Consider the following 21,879-nt stretch of genomic DNA (forward strand, 5'->3'; position numbering starts at 1 on the left):
GAGCCTCCTGCGTAGCCGTGGCGATTTTGCGCCGCGCAGCGCACGCGTGCACCTTGTACAGCTCTCACGATGCAAAACACCACCTATTAGCCAGTGACCGAAGAGCCCTGGCACCTTCAATCATGCAACGAGAGGCTTTGGGGGGTTCTTGTTCAGGAGAAAAGCAAAGTCTTTCATGTCAACGCGCACTGTGGGGTGTGTGAGCATTTCCCTAGTTAGATATTTGGCCGGATCTTAGGATCCAGCTCAAAAGAAAATGCATTCTCATAACCTATTCAAACCGAAAGAAAATTTTTTAAAATGTGCTTCATTTGGTATTTCAGATATTGTAGGAAAGCGTGCAAGCTTATGAACCCTTTGGGGAAAGATGCCCATTTCTGTAATAGGATTTATAAAGTTGACTCTGCCCGCTTTGTATCCGAGAGGGAAAGAAGCAGATGCTGCCGGGCAAACAGGCACCACCGGGAACTTCACGTCAGTGTAAAATGGTTGCATTTTCCCTCATTTATTGAGGACAGATCTGCCGTGATGCAGCAGACAGCAGACTTGTGGCTAGAACTATTCAGCGTGTTAAACAAATCTTATGTGTAACTTTGGTTAAAAAATTAAAAATTTAATTACCAAAAGAAAAAAAGGGATATGTTGGCTTGAGATGGTGCACTTTTACCTTTCTCTAACAGTAATGATTTCATCGTAAAAGAAATGCTATAGAGTAAATTACCACAACTTTCATCAAACACACACACACACAACCCAAAACAAATAGAAGGGGACTAAATTGAGCCTTTAAAAAAAATCTCACAGCCTAGCAGCCATATTATATCCCGAGGACCAGAATCAGGGAGAAGAAAGTAACAGAAAATACAATATAAGAGCTTTTTGTTGTAAGCCTTTTGGTCTTAAATTTAATCTCTGTGCACAATTACTTGGAGAAAAATAAAATTTTAATTTAGGAATAAAATAATAAAGACATCTACATTAAGTGAGAAAAATTAAAGTAAAATGTAGCGTAGGAAAACTTGTTGATAAGGTTTAAATGTTTTGTGGTTTACCATCATCCCCTTCCAGTTAGAAACCATTTTACTCTCTGGGTATTCTTTTAAGGGCTTGAAAATGGATAGGGGGAAGATGACTATTTCTACTCAGAAAAGCCTGTATTTCTAGGGGATGTTTAATATACAGTGATTCACACAACTTCTGTTTAAACATCTACCTGTTCTTCACAAGGTCTTCATATGGGACAGGTAGGCATATTATAGTTAAGAGATGAAGCTTTCAGCACACCTGAGTTTAAATATTCACTTTGCAGGTGATCATGAACAATTTGCTTCTCTAAGCCTCAGTTCTGCATCTCTGATATGGGTAAAACTATAGCAGCTACTGCTTAGGGTCAGTGTTACCTTCAAAGGACATGGTGCATGCAAAAAATGATTTAATTATTCCGTAAATGTGAGAGGGAAATTTTAAGGCAAGTTTTAAATTCCTATTCTGGTTTTATTGCGTGTTGTATGCACAAATCCAAACCATATTATTTTCTTGTGATAATGTTCTGATACTTTATTCCCCTTCTCACTTCTAGAGTGTCCTCTGCAGGCGTTGTTTCCTTTTGTCCTCTAAGCAGCATGTTTCTTCCATGCCGCCTTCTGGCTCCTGAAAGGTCATCCGCAATGGCCAGCATGAGCAATGTTTTACCCAGAATTGATAACATGGAAAAATTCACATTCAGTGTGTTCATGCTTTTTTTAGTTTTTAATGACACTGCCAGTTAAGAGAAGCAACTTGCTGGATGTGAGCAGAGCATTAAACTAAATTGTTCTTTAGGTTGTCATAGCTGAGTTGCCTAACTCTTCTACTCCCATCCCCAGGTTGGGGTAAGTTCCTTGGGGCGGTGGTGGGGCTCTGGCTAAGACTGGGTTGTTTTTGTTTTTTTCTTTCTGGCTTCTCCAGGTCTTAGTTGGAGCATGTGGCATCTAGTTTCCCAACCAGGGATCAGACTCAGGGCCCCTTGCATTGGCAATGTGTAGCCTTAGCCACTGGACCACCAGGGAAGTCCCAAGGCTGGTTTTTTTTTAGGGCAGAGAGAGTTTAGAAGACCAGGTCCAAAGGAGGCTGACATTCAAAGAAGTGGTTTGTTGGAAGGCAAGAGGGAAAATGCAGAAGAGTAAAGGGCAAACAGGAAGAGCCCAGGCTCAGAGGTTTCAATCCAGCTCTTCCCTCACCAGGGTATTTGGGGCAAATTACTGCTGGTGCTGCTAAGTCGCTTCAGTCGTGTCTGACTCTGTGCGACCGCATAGACGGCAGCCCACCAGTCTCCGCCGTCCCTGGGATTCTCCAGGCAAGAACAATGGAGTGGGTTGCCATTTCCTTCTCCAATGCGTGAAAGTGAAGTCACTCAGTCGTGTCCGACTCTTTGAGACCCCTTGGACTGCAGCCTACCAGGCTCCTCCGTCCCTGGGATTTTCCAGGCAAGAGTACTGGAGTTGGTTGCCATTGCCTTCTCCAAGGCAAATTACTGCTCTCCTCCAAATCTCAGCTTCCTCATCTATAAAATGGGACTCATTAGAATACTTACTTCATAGGGCAGTTTTAAGGATTCAAAGACATTATATTTAAAAAATAGTTCACTGAGGATTAATTTTTCTCCAGGCAGCTACATTTCTGCTCAGATATAACCAATCAATGAGCCACGTCTGAACAACCTACCTACATCAAATTACAATTCACCCTAGCATTTACTGTTTTATTTTTTTCCATAGCCCATACTACTCACTTATTTTAGTTATTATTTATTGTTTTAATATTACTTAATAATATTATCATTCTCCCTCCATTAGAATGTAAGTTCCATGAGGGGAGGGTTTTTGTTTGTTTCGTTCACTGACTCTATCCCTCCCACCTAGACAGAGTGCCTAAGGAGGTGTTCAATGAATGTAGTCGCTGAATGAATACCTGTTGGCCAACATTATTGTTACCACCCCTGGAGCAGGAACTTTTCATAACCTCTTCAGCCAGGAAAGCAGAAGGCAAGGATAAAAAACTCTAGGTAGATAATTAAAGCTTTCGCTGGGTTCTAGGTGAAGCTTTTATATTTGGTCCTTTACATCAATAAAACACCCTTTAGGGAAAAGGTTAAGGGGGAAGCCAAGACCAGGTGAGGTCTAAGCTAGAGAAGGGAACTTTCTGTGAACTAACAAGGGCAGAAGATTTTCATTTTCAAAGTTTGTTTCTGTTCTTAACCTATTTTGTGATTACATAAGTATTATAATACTAGGCTATGCTCTCTTTGAAATACTTTCCAAAAAAATACAGATAAACCCCAAGTCCTCCTTGAGCATAATTCTGTACCCCCTAATCCCTCCCTAGGAATAATCACTGCAGTTGTTGGTGGGTATCTCCATGCCTCTTCCAAAAAGCATTTATAGAGTGCATATATATACACAGATGTGCATTTTTTAAAATATAAACTATAAGTGCCATTATTATACTCTTATTTGTTACTTTTCAATTAACATCCTGTAATATGTTTTATACCTCTTTGTTTAACTTTCTTCAGATCGATATCAGCTTTTAATGGCAGCGGGAGCTTTAAAGGTAATAATGAGCAGTTTAAAAAATAGCTTTAATAGAATTTATTTTTTAGAACAGTTTCAGATTTACATAAAAATTGAGAACATAGTCCAGAGAGTTCCCATATGCCCTGCATCCAGGGTTCCCTATAATGAACATCTTATTAATATATTATTTAGTACATTTGTTATAATCAATGAACTAACTAAACTTGAATTGAGTTTATTAGTAAATGGATTAGTTTATTAGTGAAAGTCCATAATTTATTCAGATTTCTTTTACTAAACACGTTTTTTCTCTGTCCCAGGCTCTCCCCCAGTATACCACATTACATTTGATAGTTGTAGTTTCCTTAAGTTCCTCTTGACTGGGGCAGCTTCTCAGACCTTCTCTGGTTCTTGATGACCTTAACAGTCTGAGGAGTCCTGGTCAAGTCTTTTGTAGGCTGTCCCACAAGTGGGATTTATCAGGCATTTTCCTCATGAAAACTGGAGCTGTGGGTTTGGAGGAGGAAGACCACAGAGGTAAATTGCCATTTTCATCACATCCTAGCAAGAGTACATACTAGCAATGTGACTTATTACTGTTTGTTTTTTTTTTTCTTTTTTGACTGAGTTGCATGGCATGTGGGATCCTAGCTCCCCTACCAGGGATTGAACCCACGCCCCTTGCAGTGGAAGTGCAGATTCTTAACCCCTGGACCATCAGAAAAGTCCCACTTATTACTGTTGATATTATCCTTGATCACCTGGCTGAAGTAGTGGATATTTATTTTATACTTTGAGTGATAATCCAATACTACTTTATTTTGCAACTGAAAATCTTCAGGTTTGGCCATTGGTTCCTGTGTCCTTTTTTTTTTTTTTTTAATGACTACTTCTTAAAATTTTTATTTCATTCTTATTGGACTTCCCTAGTGGCTCAGAAGGTAAAGAATCCACCTGCAATATGGGAGACCTGGGTTCGATCCCTGAGTTGGGAAGATCCCCTGGAGGAGGGCATGGCATCCCACTCCAGTATTCTTGCCTGGAGAATCCCCATGGTCAGAGGAACCTGGCAAGCTACAGTCCATGGGGTCACAAAGAGTTGGACACGACTGAGTGACTAAGCACTATTGAAGTATAGTTGATTTGCAATACCATGTTAGTTTTAGGTGTACAACAAAGTGATTCAGTTATATATATTTTATATTATATATATTCCTCTAGAAAATCTATTCCATTATAGTTTATTACAAGATATTGAATATAGTTTCCTGTGCTATACACCATAAATCCTTGTTCCTGTGTCCCTTTGATGTACCTCCATCCATGTAGGGTTTTTTTTTTCCCCCAAGAATTTTCTTACTTTCTGGCACTATAAGATGTTTCAGGTTCATCTTGTATGTTTCCTTCCCCAGTTCTAGAGTCAGCCATTTCCCCAAGGAGCCCTGGTTCCTTTTTGGGAGGATTGACAAAAGAAACCAAGTTCTCGGCACTAGGTGTGTATACTCTTAGGGCAAGCATATTTATTTTTCTAGGTAAAATAAAGATGTGTATAGACTTTTATATTCAAAATGAAAATTATTCAATTCAAAATCTCTGTCACTGAGTCTGAAAGACAAATGCATATTTCAAAAATTTATTTTTTTACTGTATTGGGAAAACAACATTAAAATCTAAATATCTTTGAGAGGCAAATTTTTCATCTTTTACAGCCTACATATATAAAACATTTTAGATTTCACAGAATAGCATCATGAGACCCTGCCAAGTAAATGCCATCACTTTCATTCTGTGAATGAGGAAACTGAGGCTGAGACAAGCAATGTGACTCTTTACCAGGGTCACAGAGCTGAGCTGAAGCCAGGATTAGTTTATTCCCCCTTTTTTAAAATTTTTTGCGCCCCATGGGACCAAGGATTGAACCCAGGTCCCCAATAATGAAAGCACAGAGTCCTAACCACTAAACCACCAGGGAATTCCCCTGGTGGCTCAGACAGTAAAGAATCTGCCTGCAATGCAGGAGACCTAGGTTTGATCCCTGGGTCGGGAAGATCCTCAGGCGAAGGGCATGGTCACTCACTCCAGTATTCTTGCCTGGAGCTGGAATGAGGCAGTGGAATGAGTCCACTGGGTTGCAAAGAGTCGGACATGACTGAGCAACTAATGCTTTCATATTCCCATTTCATTTAAAGCAACATTTTTTGTGCTGAGATTTTAGCAAAGAACTGGGAAATAGAAAGATGCATAATTTACAGCACCACCCCTTTATTTCCTAGAACCTCTTTCTCTAGTATAATCTCCAGATTTTGCTGGAAATTGTAGTCTCTTCAGTGCGTGAATAGAACATGTTCTCCTAGGTGAAGCAGGTTCTGAGACTTCCCTCTGGACCATTCCTCCCTCATCATCAATACCCCTGCAGTGTATAGCAGAAATGAGTTCTTAGGCTGTTTCCTAAAGCCAGGTTAGGGGCTCAGGTTTAAGTGCCATCTGACCAGGCAGGTCTTGCAAATGAGTGGAGGAATCTACAGTAAGAAGGTCTTGATGGATGGTGGCTGACACCTGGCCTGCATCACAGCTGCCCATCAGGAGGAGGGCAGCCACTACTCACCTGATTGTTGACAAGTGAGCTGTGGACCCAGTGTTGCCACATCATTCCAATTTTTCAAGGAAAGCAGAAAAGCCCTCAGTAGCCTGTGGAGGCTGATTTCAGTTCTCAGGCTACCTGATTTTTGGTTTCATTTTGTTTTTACTTCTGAGCTAGCATTTGCTCAGGCTTTCCTGGTGGCTCGGTGGTACAAAACTTGCCTGCCAATGTAGAAGACATAGGTTCAATCCCTGGGTCAGGAAGATCCCCTGGAAATGGCCACCCACTCCAGTATTCTCACCTGGGAAATTCCATGGACAGAGAAGCCTGGCAGGCTAGAGTCCACTGGGTCACAAAGATTCGGACACAACTGAAGTGACTTAGTACACGCACATTTTGTTCTTACTCTGCCAGTCGTCAGGGATGCTATGATGGCTGAAATACATCAGGTTACTTCTAGCTTAGTAAATCATCAGGAGGTGAGACAGGTGGGAAGATGATAGAGTCACAGGAAGGATTTATTTATTTATTGGCTCTGCACCATGTGAGATCCTAGTTCCCTGGCCAGGGATCGAACCCACACCCCCCGCATTGGAAGCATGAAGTCTTAACCACTGGACTACCCAGGGAAGTCCCCACAGGAAGAATTTAAGAGAACACTATTTGGAGACTCAGACATCTTAGAGTAATGGCATCCAGATAGCTTCTTTTTGCTTTCCTGTCTTGTGTAAATTCCACCAGAGGTCACATGCATGTGTGGGTGCTTAATAAATGCTCTTTGAAGGTGATGATAATGAATTGACGTATGGAAAATCTGAAACCACTCTCTAGGAATGTGGCTTAGGGCATGAAATGCTTTAGAAAGATTCCCTGTGAGAAAAGGCTAAAGGAATTGGGGTTACTAATACCATATCACAGAGAAAAGCAGGTTAAGGAGAATTTAATAGCCATCTTCAAATATCTAAAGGGATGTTGCTCATGTGTTTTAAACATCAGTTCTTGTCTACTAAGGACAGGACATGAGGGAATTATCTTAAATGGGAACAGGAGGGACTTAGATTAGATATCAATGGGGGGACAAACCAGCTGAAAGAACTGTGAGATGCCAGACAGCGACATGATTTAGAGAAAGGACATGGTTATTTTAGGAGCAGTGGTTGCTGATTATTATTAGGGCAAGTGTAGAGCCTGGGGCCTCCAAGTCAGCCAGTTACTAGTTATAAAATCTTGAGACAGTGATTTCACCTCTTTGAGGTTCAGTTTCCTCATTTGTTAAAAGGGCGTAAGAACAATATCTATTTATTGGATTGTTGTGAGGATTACATTGCTGCTGCTGCTGCTGCTAAGTTGCTTCAGTCGTGTCCGACTCTGTGCGACCCCATAGCTGGCAGCCCACCAGGCTCCACCGTCCCCGGGATTCTCCAGGCAAGAACACTGAAGTGGGTTGCCATTTCCCTCTCCAGTGCATGAAAGGGAAAAGTGAAAGTGAAGTTGCTCAGTCGTGTCCAACTCTTAGCGACCCCATGGACTGAAGCCTGCCAGGCTCCTCCATCCATGGGATTTTCCAGGCAAAAGAGTACTGGAGTGGGGTGCCATTTCCTTCTCCAGAGGATTACGTTAGATTAGGTCTAATGGCTTTATTGGGCTTCCCTGGTGGCTCAGCAGTAATCTACCTTCAATACAGGAGACTCAGGTTCAATCCCCGGGGTTGGAAAGATCCCCTGAAGAAGGAAATAGCAACCCCCTCCAGTGTTCTTGCCTGGGAAAATCCCATGGACAGAGGAGCCTGGTGAGCTACAGTCCATGGGGTCCCAAAAGAGCTGGACATGACTTAGTGACTAAACAACATCAACAATGACTTGATAAGCCATTAGGTACATTGGCATCAGGCACAGAACAAGGCTCAACCAATGAGGGATGCCATTCATTGCAATTCATCTGCTAAGGTCCTATATATGGAAAAAATAAAACAAATAAAGAACTCCCCCCACTACAAAAACCACTCTGCCCGTAAACAGAATCTCTCTTTCCAGAGGCATCAAGCAAGCAAATACTGCTGCGTGTTGTGGGGCTTACAATCTCATTGAAAACACCCTACGTGAACATTCAGAAAGTGAAATAAATATAAGGTTAAGATAACAGAGTCAGCACAGTGAAGTAGTTAAGAGCTAGGAGTATAGAAAATGCATGAGTCCTTAGAACAGTGCCTGGCACCTTAGGAATTGTTTCCCTTGATAGATCAAAACCACAGCGCAAGCTAAAGGTGAATTTTTAAATGAAAGGTTGAAAAGAAAAAAACCTATGGAGTTCTCAAGTGGGAGAAACTGCTCCAAAATAGTATGGGTCAAACAAACAAATGGATAAGATTGAATGCATTAATCTGTAAATGTTTTTGATCAGAAGGATCTTGGTTGTCTTAATCAAATGATCAATTACCCACTATTTGGATGTCCTAAACTTTTATTCTTAAAACATTTGCGGGCACTGCTGTGAATACCCTACTTGTCAGCTTTCAAAGAAAAACAGTTATTTGTTTCTGATATTTTGAATACACTCAAGCAACAGTTTTCTACATTGATTGTATTCTATGAACTTTACTTCATAGCAATTATAACTCCTGCAGTGCATTTAACTTGCTAATATTTATTGAAATATTTTTAGCTGCAAAAACATTTTATGTTCACTATTATTTATTAATGCCCTGTTTTAAAATATTACACATAAAATTTATTCCAGTGCACATTAGTAAATAAATTATGCTTGTAATTTCTAATGCATTTTTAATTATAAATTTATCCATGTCTACCTTTATTTATGATAGTGGTGTCTTAGTGTTGAACATACTGTATATTAATGGAGACACTGTTAATTATGCATTCTTAGAAGTTGCATTCGACAAAACATACGAGTCTGTTTTTTTACATCCTAAGTCCTGTTAACATCATTAATTTAGAAGTTGGAACTCACAGCACTAGCTAACCTTTAAAGCAAGAAAATACGCTAGTAGAAACCGGTTATAGAGCCTGGATTTGGGGAGGGACTGCACTTATCTATAAATGTAGCCAGAGAGATACTAAATAGTACCAGCCAGATGTTTCATTTTCACTCCAAGTATCTAAAAAAGGACACCGAAATAATATTCAGCACAAAAAGACAATAGAACAAAGCTCAGGGACTCTCTGCAAACAACTAGAAAAGATCTATGCTTAAACAGTATCTGCCGAGTGTAGTGTTTAAGATTTTCTGGTTGGTTAATTTTGTGCTTCTCTTCCACCCACCCAACTCACCTTATTATGAGCAATATATTTGCTTTAAAAAATTCTTCACACTGAAATGTTATTTTAATTTGAAAAAATACTATATTGTTCTGAAATCATCAATTTCTTGGAGTCTTCTTTCAAATAATTTGAATGGATTTTTGACACCTAATTTACTGTTGTCTTGAAAGTACTTTGTAACATAACAGTAAAAATGCCTGTTTTCCCTATGGGAGGAAAAAATATATTTCAAAAGGAGAGGAAACTAATATTGGGGAAATAGAAGGGAAACATAGTCACACATACACAATATGAAGAACACACATTTGCAAAGAAACTAGAAGGTGCCTCCCTTTGCCCACAGCACTGGCAGGGCTTGAAAGAGTGTTCCTTTCATCTTATCATATTCACTCTCAGCTTGTTGTCATAGATTTGGCAAAGTCATATTTTCCACACACAAATTCTGCTTAGCAACAAAAGATTTCCAGTTGCTTCCTGTGTGTGTTTTGAGTACCTTTTCATTTAACATGCATTTCACCAAGTGTTGATGGTGTTTTAAGCTTTAAACATATTAGAGAGAAAGCAACATTTTCCTTTGCTCATGGCCTGTCAGGGAGACAGTTGTGTATTGAAAGAAGAACAGAAAATGTGATAAATCTTGAGCACAGAAAATGAAGCTTTTCATGTGACCTGTGAGCGAGAAGTATTCTTAGAAAATTTTCTAGAGTAGGAGAAGCAGTATGTGAATTTGATTTTCATTCTTGGTTTTCAAGAATGAATAGAAGGACTTCCCTAGTGGTCCAGTGGTTAAGAATCCACCTGCCACAGGGGACACAGGTTCGACCCCTAGTCCAGGAAGATTCCACAGGTTTTGGGGCAACTAAGCTCGTACACCACAACTACTGAAGCCTGAGCACCCTAGAGGCCGTGTTCCACAACAGAAGTCACTGCAATGAGAAACCCGCACACTGCAATTAGAGAGTAGTCCTTGCTCTCCATAACTAGAGAAAGCCTGCACGCAGCAACACAGACTCAGCGCAGGCAAACAAATAAATAAATGTTTTTAAAAGACACCATTTAAAAAAAAAGAATGAATAGAATACACCTGGGAATTTCCTTGCTGTCCAGTAGGAAGGATTCAGTGTTTTCACTGTCAGGGCCTGGGTTTGATTCCTGGTTGGGAAACTAAGATCCTGTAAGTCTAGTGGTGTGGCCAAACACAGACACACACACACACACACACACTTAATGGTTAGAATTGTTAAAACAGCAAACATACATTTAATAAAAACACATTTATAAAAGCACATTGGGATTTATCCTTTAAGAATCCCACCACTCTGTTATGTAGAAACCCAAAACAGCCCATGAACAGTATGAAAAGGCAAAAAGATAGGACACTGAAAGATGAACTCCCCAGGTCAGTAGGTGCCCAATATGCTACTGGAGAGCAGTGGAGAAGTAACTCCAGAAAGAATGATGGGATGGAGCCAAAGCAAAAACAACACCCAGTTGTGGATGTGACTGGTGGTAGAAGCAAGGCCTGATGCTGCAAAGAGCAATATTGCATAGGAACCTAGAATGTTAGGTCCACGCATCAGAGCAAATTGGAAGTGGTCAAACAGAAGATGGCAAGAGTGAATGTCGACATTCTAGGAATCAGCGAACTAAAATGGACTGGAATGGGTGAATTTAACTCAGATGACCATTACATCTACTACTGTGGGCAGGAATCTCTTAGAAGAAATGGAGTAGCCATCACAGTCAACAAAAGAGTCCAAAATGCAGTACTTGGATACAATCTCAAAAACAGGAGAATGATCTCTGTTCGTTTCCAAGGCAAACCATTCAATATCACAGTAATCAAAGTTTATGCCTCGACCAGTAATGCTGAAGAAGCTGAAGTTGAACGGCTCTATGAAGACCTACAAGACTTTTTAGAACTAACACCCCAAAAAGATGTCCTTTTCATTGTAGGGGACTGGAATGCAAAAGTAGGAAGTCAAGAAACACCTGAAGTAACAGGCAAATTTGGCCTTGGAGTACAGATTGAAGCAGGGCAAAGGCTAATAGAGTATTGCCACTGGTCATAGCGAACACCTTCTTCCAACAACACAAGAGAAGACTCTACACATGGACACCACCAGATGGTCGACACCGAAATCAGATTGATTATATTCTTTGCAGCCAAAGAGGGAGAAGCTCTATACAGTCAGCAAAAACAAGACCAGGAGCTGACTGTGGCTCGGATCATGAATTTCTTATTGCCAAATTCAGACTTGAAGAAAGTGAGGAAAACCACTAGATCATTCAGGTATGACCTAAATCAAATCCCTTATGATTATACAGTGGAAGAGAGAAATAGATTTAAGGGACTAGATCTAATAGACAGAATGCCTGATGAACTATGGATGGAGGTTTGTGACATTGTACAGGAGACAGGGATCAAGACCATCCCCCAAAAAAGAAATGCAAAACAGCAAAAGGGCTGTCTGAGGAGGTCTTACAAATAGCTGTGAAAAGAAGAGAAGCAAAAAGCAAAGGAGAAAAGGAAAGATATACCCATTTGAATGCAGAGTTCCAAAGAAAAGCAAGGAGAGATAGGAAAGCATTCCTCAGTGCTCTGTGCAAAGAAATAGAGGGAAGCAATAGAATGGGAAAGACTAGAGATCTCTTCAAGAAAATTAGAGATACCAAGGGAATATTACATGCAAAGATGGGCTCAATAAAGGACAGAAATGGTATGGACCTAACAGAAGCAGAAGATATTAAGAAGAGGTCACAAGTACAAAAAAGATCTTCATGACCCAGATAATCACGATGGTGTGATCACTCACCTAGAGCCAGACATCCTAGAATGCGAAGTCAAGTGGGCCTTAGAAAGCATCAGTATGAACAAAGCTAGTGGAGGTGATGGAATTCCAGTTGAGCTATTTCAAATCCTCAAAGGTGATGCTGTGAAAGTGCTGCACTCAATATGCCAGCAAATTTGGAAAACTCAGCAGTGGCCACAGGACTGGAAAAGGTCAGTTTTCATTCCAATCCCAAAGAAAGGCAATGCCAAAGAATGCTCACACTACCGCACAATTGCACTCATCTCACACGCTAGTAAAGTAACGCTCAAAATTCTCCAAGGCAGGCTTCTGCAATACATGAACTGTGAACTTCCAGATGTTCAAGCTGGATTTAGAAAAGGCGGAGGAACCAGAAATCAAATAGCCAACATCCATTGGATCATCAAAAAAGTGAGAGAGTTCCAGAAAAACATCTACTTCTGCTTTACTGACTATGCCAAAGCCTTTGACTGTGTGGATCACAATAAACTATGGAAAATTCTGAAAGAGATGGGAATATCAGACCACCTGACCTGCCTCTTGAGAAATCAGTATGCAGGTCAGGAAGCAACAGTTAGAACTGGACAGGGAACAACAGACTGGTTCCAGATAGGAAAAGGAGTATTGCAAGGCTGTATATTGTCACCCTGTTTATTTAACTTATATGCAGAGTACATCATGAGGAATGCTGGGCTGGAGGAAGCACAAGCTGGAATCAAGATTGCTGGGAGAAATATCAATAATCTCAGATATGCAGGTGACATCACACTTATGGCAGCAAGTGAAGAAGAACTAAAGAGCCTCTTGATGAAAGTGAAAGAGGAGAGTGAAAAAGTTGGCTTAAAACTCAACATTCAGAAAACTAAGATCATGGCATCTGGTCCCATCACTTCATGGCAAATAGATGGGGAAACAGTGAAAACAGTGGCAGACCTTATTTTTCTGGGCTCCAAAATCACTGCTGATGGTGATTGCAGCCATGAAATTAAAAGACGCTTACTTCTTGGAAGGAAAGTTATGACCAACCTAGATAGCATATTAAAAAGCAGAGACATTACTTTGCCAACAAAGGTCCGTCTGGTCAAGGCAACGGTTTTTCCAGTGGTCATGTATGGATGTGAGAGTTGGACTATAAAGAAAGCTGAGTGCTGAAGAATTGATGCTTTTGAACTGTGGTGTTGGAGAAGACTCTTGAGTGTCCCTTGGACTGCAAGGAGATGCAACCAGTCCATCCTAAAGGAAATCAGTCCTGAATATTCATTGGAAGAACTGATGTTGAAGCTGAAACTCCAATACTTTGGCTACCTGATGTGAAGAGCTGACTTATTTGAAAAGACCCTGATGCTGGGAAGGATTGAGAGCTGGAGGAGAAGGGGACGACAGAGAATGAGATAGTTGGATGGCATCACCGACTCAATGGACATGAGTTTGGGTGGACTCCAGAAGTTGGTGATGCACAGGAGTGCTGCAGTCCATGGGGTCGCAAAGAGTCAGATACGAGTGAGTGACTAAACTGGACTGAACTGAAGATAGCCACTAGAGAGCCCACACGGAGAAAACCAAGGTTCCCTGGCCAACACTTCTCACCATTTGAGATCTTCCAACAGTTCCAACTGCCATCTAACTGAAAGTATGTGAGGGAGCCAGGAAGACTGGCAGAAGGACCACCCATCGAGCCACAAAATCTTGAGAAATAATAAATGGTTGTTCAAAATTCTGTAAGGCAATTATCCTTCATTAAAAAAAATCAGATTTTAAAAAATATGGTTGTTGTTTTAAGCCACTTACAAAAAAGGTTGGGAGAGAAAGAGAGAGTAGGAGTTCACTGAGTGGAGAGAGAAAAGGCAATTGAGGTCAAGCAGGAATTGCTCCAGCAATTGTGTTTGAGGAAAGCGAACGTATAAAAGTCCCTGATTCTTGCTGCCCACCTCGGTGCCTTGGGCAATAGGAGCAGGTGTTTACAAAACATTCTCTGTGTGCCAGGCACTGTTCTAAGCATTCTCTTTGCATTAGCTCAATGGATGCTCACAATAAACCTTGATGAGCAAATTGATACACAGAAAGCAAATCACTTATTGAAGGTCACACAGCTAGTAAATGACTTCGAACCTCTCTCCACTGCCCCCATTCTAGTCCTGGGGACCAGAAGAAAAGGAACCTCCATACCTTCCCATGGCTTCCTTTCCAAGTTGGAGCTGAAGTTTGGAAAACCTGATTGTCACAGGTATGCTGAGATATTGGTCCCTGTGCCCTCGTCCCCACTGAAGTCCCAACCAACCCCTGGCCCAGTCCCATCAGTTTGTTGCAAGAATAAAATTTATGTGTGTCAGTTGTCACGGTCCTACTCCTATGCATCCCTAGATCAAGAGATACGTCAAGGTAAGCTCTGCACTTTAAAGCCACTTCCACTCGCTGATACAATTCCCACTCCTTGAAGGCTATTCCATGTAGTTGGCCCTCCTTCTCATCTACCTACCTTCCTTAGTTGTAGAATGGCTTGGGAAACACCCTGGTTTCCCTTTCACCGTATGTCCATCCCTCATCCTGAGGTCTTTTGAAGTCACATGGCATCTCGTTTCCTCGACTGTCTCATCTTCAGCAACTTTTTCCTCCATTGCACTTGAGCCAGGAACCCATTCTCAGATAGCTCTTCATCTGACGTTATTCAGGACATCCTTCTCTTAGTATAACCTCCATCTTTCTGCCTGGTACCATCAGTGATTTCTCTTACTCCTGTTCTGAGACCTTCAGGCCAGTGACACGAGCCTTTCCAAAATTCTCTTATGTACCTCTTGGACATCCATTCTGTGCCTTTTTTTAAAATTTAAACTTTTAGCTTTCTATTGGGTTATAGTCAATTAACAATATTGTGATAGTTTCAGGCGAACAGTGAAGGGACTCAGCTGTACATACACATGTATCCATTCTCCCCCAAACTTCTCTCCCATCCAGGCTTCTACCTAACATTGAGCAGAGTTCCATGTGCTATACAGTAGGTCCTTGTTAGCAGTGTGTACTTGTCCATCTCAAACTCCCTACCTATCCCTTCCTGCCCCATGCTTCCCTCCAACAACTATAGATTCCTTCTCTAAGTCTATGAGTCTGTTTCTGTTTTGTAAGTAAGTTCATTTGCGTCCCTTTTTTTTTTTTTTAAGATTCTACATATAAGGGATGTCATCCGGTATTTCTCCTTCTCCCGACTTACTTCACTCAGTATGACAATCTCTAGGTCCATTCATGTTACTGCAAATGGCATTATTTCATTCTTTTTAATGACTGAGTAATATTCCATTGTATATTTGTACCACATCTTCTTTATCCATTTCTCTGTTGATGGACATTTAAGTAGCTTCCACGTCTTGGCTACTGTAAATAGTGCTGCAATGAATGCAGGGGTGCACGTATCCTTTCAGATCATGTTTTTCTCCAGATATATGCTCAGGAGTGGGATTGCAGGATCATATGGCAGCTCTATTTTTAGCTTTTTAAGAAACCTCCATACTGTCCTCTATAGTTCTGTGCCTTTTGTTTTAAGCATTCTTAAAACCTGAGATCTTAAACTCCTTGACCCCATCACACCTGTCTGGCCAAACATCTTCCTGGGATTAACCCAACTGCTCACTTTTCCTGTGTCTGTACCTTAACTGTTCGAGCTAACTATAGAAAAATCACACAACCGTCGTATTAGTATCACCATAAATCAAGAGTTTCCACTCTCAACGGGGTCCTCAATGTTACTGAAATCTTACCATATTTCCCTGCTCTCCAACTCGCTACAGTGACTATTTCAAATTCATAGTGAAACTTAACTGTAAGCTTCTTCAGGGTAAAGTCCTTGTCTGGCTTTTTCACTGCTAAATCTCCAGAGCCTAGGATAGGCTTAATACACAGGCAGTCAATAAGTATCTCTTTAGTGACTGGCATGTAGTAATAGTGGTAAGCATTTTACGCAAGTATTAGTAAAAGTTAGCTACATGCCTATTCTATGTGAGCTGTATGTATTAGCTCATTTAATTCTTATGAACTACCCCCCCTAAACCCCCCCGCACCTGTGAGGTTAATTAGGACTTTTTTCATTCCTATTTTACAGATAAGGAGATTTAGAGAGACAGCTTAGAAAAATGAAGTCATAAAACTTACAAGTGGTAGAACCTATAGAGAAAATGCTAAGTTGGTCCAGTTGAGTTTTAAAAAACCAGGCAGCTGTGCTTCTGACCCGAGGTCAAGAGACAAGTGAAAATGAAGTTTCATATTTAGAGGGGACAGATAACCTGGTGGACCTCAGAACACAGAATATCCAATCTTGTTCAAACCCTGGCTTTGTCAGAGCACCTCCAACAGGCCCCTGATGAAACTGTGGTGATGTGTGTGCAGAAAACATATTTGGGCTGTAAGGTGCATATTTTTTCTCCATATGAGCCAGGATATCTATCACACGTTTGAATAGAAGGGGGTATATCCACAGCGTATTTGCTGGTAACTTTAATATTGGGGAAGGTCCCCTGCCATAAGGGGCTTGTCAGATGGGAGTGGTAAAGAATCTGCCTGCCAGTGCAGGAGACACATGTTGGATCTCTGGGTTGGGAAGATCCCCTGGAGGAGGAAATAGCAACCCACTACAGTACACCACCTGATGCGAAGAGCTGACTCATTTGAAAAGACCCTGATGTTGGGAAAGATTGAGGGCAGGAGGAGAAGGGGACGACAGAGGATGAGATGGTTAGATGGCATCACCAACTCAATGGACATGAGTTTGGGTAAACTCTGGGAGTTGGTGATGGGCAGGGAGGCCTGGCGTGCTGCGGTTCATGGGGTTGCAAAGAGTCAGACACGACTGAGTGACTGAACTGACTGTACCCTTGCCTGGAAAATCCCATGGACAGAGGAGCCTAGCAGGCTGCAGTTCTTGGGATCACAGAGTCTGACACGACTGAGCGTGCACACATGCCCGCTAAGGTCCCCCTGAGGTGAAATTCAGACTTGTTTTTTTCTTTCTTTTGCTAAGGTGCATTTTTAAGGGAGATATTCCAGATCATCTCTCAGATAGGAGAGGTATCATATCACTGCACTGCTCTCCCCTTAGTAGTAGCATCCCCACTGATTGCCTGAAGATGAGTTCCTGTTTGGGAAGGGTCCACACATCTCATGGACCTCCCTGAATTCCTGGGATGATAATTACCTTCATTTTGCAGAAATAAGAGTAATGACTAACATTTACTAAGTTTATTAAGTGTCGGGCACTGTGCCGAATATTTTTAGAGCATCACCTCACTCGATTCTCACAGCTGCTGCTGCTGCTGCTGCTGCTGCTAAGTCGCTTCAGTCGTGTCCGACTCTGTGCGACCCCATAGACGGCAGCCCACCAGGCTCCGCCGTCCCTGGGATTCTCCAGGCAAGAATACTGGAGTGGGTTGCCATTTCCTTCTCCAGTGCATGAAAGGGAAAAGTGAAAGTGAAGTCGCTCAGTCGTGTCCGACTCTTAGCGACCCCATGGACTGTAGCCTACCAGGCTCCTCTGTCCATGGGATTTTCCAGGCAAGAGTACTGGAGTGGGGTATTCTCACAGCAGTACTCTAAATTTGGAACTACTCGATGGATGGGTCTGAAAAGGAAGTGTTCTGTCCTAGGATACACAGCAGGTTAGAGCGGGCATTTGAACCAGCTCTTCCTGACTCAAGAGACTAAGCTCCTCATCGCTCATTTCTGGAAGAACTGAGGGCTTTTCTCCGTGGACGTGGGGAGAGAGGAGGAGATTCGACGGAGAAGGCTGACGTGGATTTCTACCCAACGCAAACCTAGAGGTCTCTGTGTTTTGCCAGAATCCCAGCTAATCTCCGACCCAGGCCTTGCCTGGGGACGGGGAAGTGGTGCGCGTGCGCACGGCCTCCCGTTCGGCCCCGCCTCCCGGGAGGGCTTCCCACCTCGCTCTCGGCTCTGGGGCTTGCGCACTACCTCCCCAGCCAACGGCTTCTTCCCGGTCGGGGACTTCCGGTGCGCGGGGTGCGGTTCCGGGTCGTGGTGCGGCTTGGGGCAACAGGGCTGCTTCTCGGCCGGCCAGCGGCAGCGAGCGGCGGGGGTATGAGGGCGAGCCCGGAAAGCGGCTGCTGAGCCGGCCGAGAGGAGCGCCAGTCCCCGAAGATTCCGAGAGTGCGGAGCTGGGGCAGGGACCGGGGGGCGCGGGGCAGCCGGGCCCTCTCCTCAGGAACGTGTCCCAGGGCCATCCCGGCCCGTAGTGTGGCAGCAGCTTCAGGTAAAGGTTGCCCCAGACGCTAGCGCCATTGCTCACACCCCCGCCAGCCCCCCGAAGGAGCTTGGCTTCCCTCCTCACTCCTCCGCGCTCGGCGCTGCCCGGCGGACAGCCTGTCTGGCCCTTGCTCTGGTATCCAGTGAGCATCCGTTTCCTGGCCCTTTCCAGAACTGAAGGCTGTTATGAACCTGACAGCTTGGGCGTGTGATTTGGGGGAGGAGAAGCTAGTGGACTCGGTAGTATTGGGGTTTGGGGAGGGTACTGTTGACTGACAGTTTCTGGTTCTACTCGGTGTCTTAATCTTCATAACATGAAAATCAGGTTTTTGAAAGCATTGCTTGTGCATTCCCTGTCTAACGCCCCTTTTCTCCATTGCCCCAAAGGAGTAAAACAGCCTTGCAGAACTGTTTTTTTATAGGCAGAGTGCGGCTGGAACTTTGATTCAGTCTTTTGTTTATGGGACTGGCATAGAGTCTTCTAGATCTGTTTAAAGCTGGAAAAGAAAATATCACTGTAGTTTAAACAGGAGCATTACTTTAACCGGAGACTCAAAAGTTGACTCAGAGATTGGCGCAGTTTTCACTCTGAATGAAGTGATCTTTGAAGCCTATCACAATACTTGGCACTGTGCAAAAAGCATCATGTTGTTATAAACCAAAAGCAGCAAAGTTCAAAACTTCCCCAGGTGTGAACAGTCAAGTGGAGACAGGTGTTTACACACATCAAAGTAAAGTCAACATTCTTACTCTGTTTTGATAAGCAGAGGGGCTGGATTCCTAATTTAAAGCAGCAGGGAAAGGAGGTACCATGTTCTATTCTTCATATTGTGTGAGTTCACATGAGATGCTCAGTAAATGCTGGAAGGGTTGTTGATGAAGGATTGATACTTGTTTTCATCTTGTTCAGTTTACACACTTGTAGGCTTGTTGGGGCCTGTGAGCCTTGCTGGTGGCTCCTTTCCCATTCAAATTTATGCTCATATCTACTTTCATCTACCGTGATGCTGGAGGGTACTCAGATTCCTGATCTGGTTTCTGATCTGGCTCCTGGCTAACTTTCCAGCTAAGCTTCAAAAGGCCCCTTACCCCGATTCTTTACTCTAGATAAGTAGTACCTGGAATAGACTTTGTGCTTTCCTTTGTTGTTAGCACTTTCTGCCTAGATTTCTCCTTTTCTGTTTCCTTCTATTAGTGTTACCCAGAGCCCACCTGAAATTGGTCTTGCCTCAACCAGTTCAGCACAACCTCAGCTAGAAATGGTTTCTTTTCTAGAATCCTTTAAACGCTCATTATTCTATGGGCTTGGCCACAGAGTTTGTTTGGGTTTTCGTACTGTTTTCCAGAAAATCTGAACGAACTTTTTGGCCAACCCAGTTGATTCACTTCGTGAACATTTATTGAGTATGGATATATAAGAGGTCATCTGATGCAAACAGCTGACTCATTGCAAGAGTCCCTGATGTTCGGAAAGATTGAGGGCAGAAGGAGAAGAGGTTGTCAGAGGATGAGATGGCTTGGATAGCATCACTGATGCAACGGACATGAACTTGGGCAAACTATGGGAGATGGTGAGGGACAGAGAGGCCTGGCATGCTGCAGTTCATAGGGTCGCAAAGAGTCAGACACGACTGGGCGACTGAACAGCAACAACATATACCATGTACCATGCTAAACAATGTAGGGATAAACAAGACTCAGTTCTTGCCTGCTCAATTTAGTGAAAAGATAAGGAAATAATTCTGACAGAGTGGTATGTACACTGGGTTGGAGTTCTTTCGGTGATTCATTGGTGGTATGGGAGGGGAAGAGGTCATCCACTTTTGAGGCATGTGCAATGACCCCGTAAGGCTTCACAATGTGGGGTAAACTGAGCTTTATTATTTATTATATTGGAGAAATTATGTTAGGTTTCTCTTGTTTAATTATTTTAACTTCAATTCACAGGTTAGGAGGGCTCAGGATAAATTACACATCTGGTATGAGACAGAGCTAGGATCCAAACCCATGTGTGTCTTATGCCTATATCTGTGCCTTTTATGTGTTTTTTCTTTTCTCACACTGTAGCTATTCAGTGGAAATAGCTCCCAACTATTCAGAGGAAAAAATATGTGTTAAAATGAATGGTGTGGAATGGTGCGTATAGTTCTTTAAATGTAGAGAAGACCGTAATCTTCCAAGGCAAGATGGTAGTATGTGGATCAGCTCAGCTTTGAATATGATGAGTGGACCAGACATTCTGTAGAGAACAGCCATGGACTCGGACTTCAATTCTTGGTCCCTCCTCTTAATAGCTACATGACCTTTGGCAAGTTTCTTAATTCTTAGCATTATTTCTTTCAAGTGTAGTTTGAGATAGAGAATGATACAGACTTCATGGAGTAGTGTGAGCTGATGTGGATAAAGTGCCTGGTATGTGGCAAGGTTCCCTGAAATGGTAGCTGTTAAGATGTAAAGGTGCAGTGCCTGTGACATGATTTTAGAGTAGTGAATAGACCAGCCTGAATAAAACAAGTTGTTACTTCTTTGAGTGGGGATGTGTGTGTGTGTGTTAGTCACTCAGTTGTGTATGACTCTCTGTGACCCCATGGACTGTAGTCCACCAGGCTTCTCTGTCCATGGAATTCTCCAGGCAAGAATACTGAATTGGGTTGCCATTCCCTTCTCCAGGGCATCTTCCCAACCTAGGGATCGAACCTGGGTCTTCTGCATAGGCAGGCGGATTCTTTACTGTCTGAGCCACCAGGGAATACTGGGGCAGTAAAGTTGGAGGGCCAGTACAGGGTCAGAGTCAGGGCTTGTATGTCAGGCAAGAGAGGTCAATTCCAGTTTCTGCTCATAACCTTTCTTGTTAATAAATACCTTGAAGATCTGTGATTCATTCAGCAGGGCCAGGGAAAATGTTAGACCCAGAGACGCTAAAAGGAATATAACCAGGTCCCCACCCTGAGGGTGTTTCCATTCCCATGGGGCAGAGGTGTGTGTGTGTGTGTGTGTGTGTGTGTGTGTGTGTGTGTGTGTGTGTGTGTGTGTGTGTGTGTGTGTGTGTGTGTGTGTGTGTGTGTGTGTGTGTGTGTGTGTGTGTGTGTGTGTGTGTGTGTGTGTGTGTGTGTGTGTGTGTGTGTGTGTGTGTGTGTGTGTGTGTATGCGCACGTGTGCACAGGTGAACTGAGGTAAAGCACTGTAGGTACTAAGATAGTAGTCCCCACAAGGTACAAAGGAGGAAACCCTGGTAATGGTAGCTCCGGAGCATTTACTGTGTACCAGCATTATGTTAAATGTATTATCTCATTTATTCCTCTACAGGATGGTATTATAAGTATTCTGATGTTACAGATGAGGAAACTAGAGCACAGAGAGGTTAAATAAATTCCTTTAGTTTATGGAGTTGATGGAGCTGAGAGTAGAGG

At 42.6% G+C, this 21,879-nt stretch overlaps 1 protein-coding gene and 1 long non-coding RNA gene across 38 annotated transcripts in view; both read left to right on the top strand.

Annotated features, from left to right (window-relative positions):
- The window catches only part of LOC145545570 (uncharacterized), a 32,577-nt gene extending 16,257 nt beyond the window's left edge, over positions 1-16,320 (top strand). The window contains exons 3-6 of the long non-coding RNA XR_014082155.1: positions 3,554-3,591; positions 4,967-5,047; positions 14,360-14,450; positions 16,317-16,320. This is a non-coding gene — a long non-coding RNA (uncharacterized LOC145545570). The remainder of the gene's footprint in view (positions 1-3,553; positions 3,592-4,966; positions 5,048-14,359; positions 14,451-16,316) is intronic.
- Positions 16,321-18,230: 1,910 nt separating this feature from the next.
- MAPKAP1 (MAPK associated protein 1) overlaps positions 18,231-21,879 on the top strand; it is a 233,532-nt gene continuing 229,883 nt past the window's right edge. For all 37 annotated transcript variants that reach the window (XM_081588533.1, XM_081588538.1, XM_081588554.1 and 34 more), the window contains exon 1: positions 18,231-18,476. The gene's annotated coding sequence lies outside the window, so the exon portion shown is untranslated. The remainder of the gene's footprint in view (positions 18,477-21,879) is intronic.

This window comes from Giraffa tippelskirchi, chromosome 4 (assembly GCF_054371585.1).
Source record: "Giraffa tippelskirchi isolate mGirTip1 chromosome 4, T2T-mGirTip1v1.2.pri, whole genome shotgun sequence".
NCBI classification, from domain to species: Eukaryota; Metazoa; Chordata; class Mammalia; order Artiodactyla; family Giraffidae; genus Giraffa; species Giraffa tippelskirchi.